The 2,645-nt window shown below is 53.5% G+C and overlaps 1 protein-coding gene across 1 annotated transcript in view; it reads left to right on the top strand.

Annotated features, from left to right (window-relative positions):
• The window catches only part of fdxacb1 (ferredoxin-fold anticodon binding domain containing 1), a 26,952-nt gene extending 25,260 nt beyond the window's left edge, over positions 1 to 1,692 (top strand). The window contains exon 7 of the mRNA XM_045713308.1: positions 1 to 1,692. This exon is cut by the window's left edge and continues 830 nt beyond it. The gene's annotated coding sequence lies outside the window, so the exon portion shown is untranslated.
• The last annotated feature ends 953 nt before the right edge of the window (positions 1,693 to 2,645 follow it).

Raw genomic sequence — 2,645 nt, forward strand, 5'->3', positions numbered from 1 at the left:
GGTAGCGTCCGTCAGGTAGCATCCGTCAGGTAGCGTCCGTCAGGTAGCATCAGGTAGCGTCCGTCAGGTAGCGTCCGTCAGGTAGCGTCCGTCAGGTAGCGTCCATCAGGTAGCGTCCGTCAGGTAGCGTCAGGTAGCGTCCGTCAGGTAGCGTCCATCAGGTAGCGTCCGTCAGGTAGAGTCCGTCAGGTAGAGTCCGTCAGGTAGCGTCCGTCAGGTAGCGTCCGTCAGGTAGCGTCCGTCAGGTAGAGTCCGTCAGGTAGCGTCCGTCAGGTAGCGTCCGTCAGGTAGCGTCCGTCAGGTATCGGGTAGCGTCCATCAGGTATCAGGTAGCGTCCGTCAGGTAGCGTCCGTCAGGTAGCGTCCGTCAGGTAGCGTCCGTCAGGTAGCGTCCGTCAGGTAGAGTCCGTCAGGTAGAGTCCGTCAGGTAGCGTCCGTCAGGTAGCGTCCGTCAGGTAGCGTCCGTCAGGTAGCGTCCATCAGGTAGCGTCCGTCAGGTAGCGTCCGTCAGGTAGCGTCCGTCAGGTAGCATCCGTCAGGTAGCATCCATCAGGTAGCGTCCGTCTGTGTGTGAGAGGTGAGCGCAGTGTTGTAATATGCTGTAGCAACACTTTCCAGACAATGAAGCTGGTGGTTGGTGTCAGGACGGTGTTGGTGTCAGGCTGGTTTTGGTGTTGGTGTCAGGACGGTGTTGGTGTCAGGGCGGTGTTGGTGTCAGGACGGTGTTGGTGTCAGGACGGTGTTGGTGTCAGGGCGGTGTTGGTGTCAGGACGGTGTTGGTGTCAGGACGGTGTTGGTGTCAGGACGGTGTTGGTGTCAGGGAGGTGTTGGTGTCAGGCCGGTGTTGGTGTCAGGACGGTGTTGGTGTGGTGTTGGTGTCCGGGCGGTGTTGGTGTGGTGTTGGTGTCCGGGCGGTGTTGGTGTGGTGTTGGTGTCCGGGCGGTGTCAGGACGGTGTCAGGGCGGTGTTGGTGTCCGGGCGGTGTCAGGGCGGTGTCGGTGTGGTGTTGGTGTCCGGGCGGTGTTGGTGTCAGGGAGGTGTCAGGGCGGTGTCGGTGTGGTGTTGGTGTCCGGGCGGTGTTGGTGTGGTGTTGGTGTCCGGGCGGTGTTGGTGTGGTGTTGGTGTCCGGGCGGTGTCAGGACGGTGTCAGGGGCGGTGTTGGTGTCCGGGCGGTGTCAGGGCGGTGTCGGTGTGGTGTTGGTGTCCGGGCGGTGTTGGTGTCAGGGAGGTGTCAGGGCGGTGTCGGTGTGGTGTTGGTGTCCGGGCGGTGTTGGTGTTGATGTCAGGACGGTGTTGGTGTCAGTGTGGTGTTGGTGTCCGGGCGGTGTTGGTGGCAGGATCCTTCCATCTAATCTGATGGAGCCTTCAGAAAGTTTTCTCAGCTCTTGGCTTTTTCCAAATGTTGTTGCGTTACAGCCTGTAATTATTGTGTCACTTGCCTCCACATTTACCCCACAATGTCAAAGTGAAATGATGTTTTTCCAAATGTTGTTGCGTTACAGCCTGTAATTATTGTGTCACTTGCCTCCACATTTACCCCACAATGTCAAAGTGAAATGATGTTTTTCCAAATGTTGTTGCGTTACAGCCTGTAATTATTGTGTCACTTGCCTCCACATTTACCCCACAATGTCAAAGTGAAATGATGTTTTTCCAAATGTTTACATATGAATAAAAAATGTAAAGCTGAAATGTGCTGAGTCAAGAAGTATTCAACCCCTTTGTTATGGCCTAAATATGTCCAGGAGTACACATTTCCTTAATAAGTCACATAATAAGTTCCACATAAGTGGGCTCCCTGGTGGTGCAGCGGTCTGAGGGACTGCATCTCAACACTAGAGGGCTCCGTGGTGGTGCAGCAGGTCTGAGGGACTGCATCTCAACACTAGTGGGCTCCCTGGTGGTGCAGCGGGTCTGAGGGACTGCATCTCAACACTGGAGGGCTCCCTGGTGGTGCAGCGGTCTGAGGGACTGCATCTCAACACTAGAGGGCTCCCTGGTGGTGCAGCGGTCTGAGGGACTGCATCTCAACACTAGAGGGCTCCCTGGTGGTGCAGCAGTCTGAGGGACTGCATCTCAACACTAGAGGGCTCCCTGGTGGTGCAGCGGTCTGAGGGACTGCATCTCAACACTAGAGGGCTCCCTGGTGGTGCAGCGGTCAGAGGGACTGCATCTCAACACTAGAGGTGTCACTACAGTCCCTGGTTTGAATCTAGGCTGTATTACATCCGGCCGTGATTGGGAGTCCCATAGGAATGGGTGGCCAGTAATAAACTGGTCCTGAAGTCTCTACTGTTTTAGAGCGTTTTATGTGGTGCTAACCATTCTCTAAGCCTTAGACCGCAATTGAATTTGGTAATGAATATTGTGGCTGTTGAGCAAGTTGAAGGAGAGTAATTTACTTGGTGTTATCTTAGATTGTAAACTGTCATGTTCAAAACATGTTCAGTGCATTTGGAAACTATTAAGACCCTCTGACTTTCTCCACATTTTGTTACATTACAGCCAATTTCGAAAATGTATTAAATAGTTTTTTCCCCCTCATCAATATACATACAATACCCCATAATGACATCACAATACCCCATAACGACATCACAATACCCCATAATGACATCACAATACCCCATAATGACATCACAATA

Source organism: Salmo salar, unplaced genomic scaffold, assembly GCF_905237065.1.
Source record: "Salmo salar unplaced genomic scaffold, Ssal_v3.1, whole genome shotgun sequence".
Lineage (NCBI taxonomy): Eukaryota > Metazoa > Chordata > Actinopteri > Salmoniformes > Salmonidae > Salmo > Salmo salar.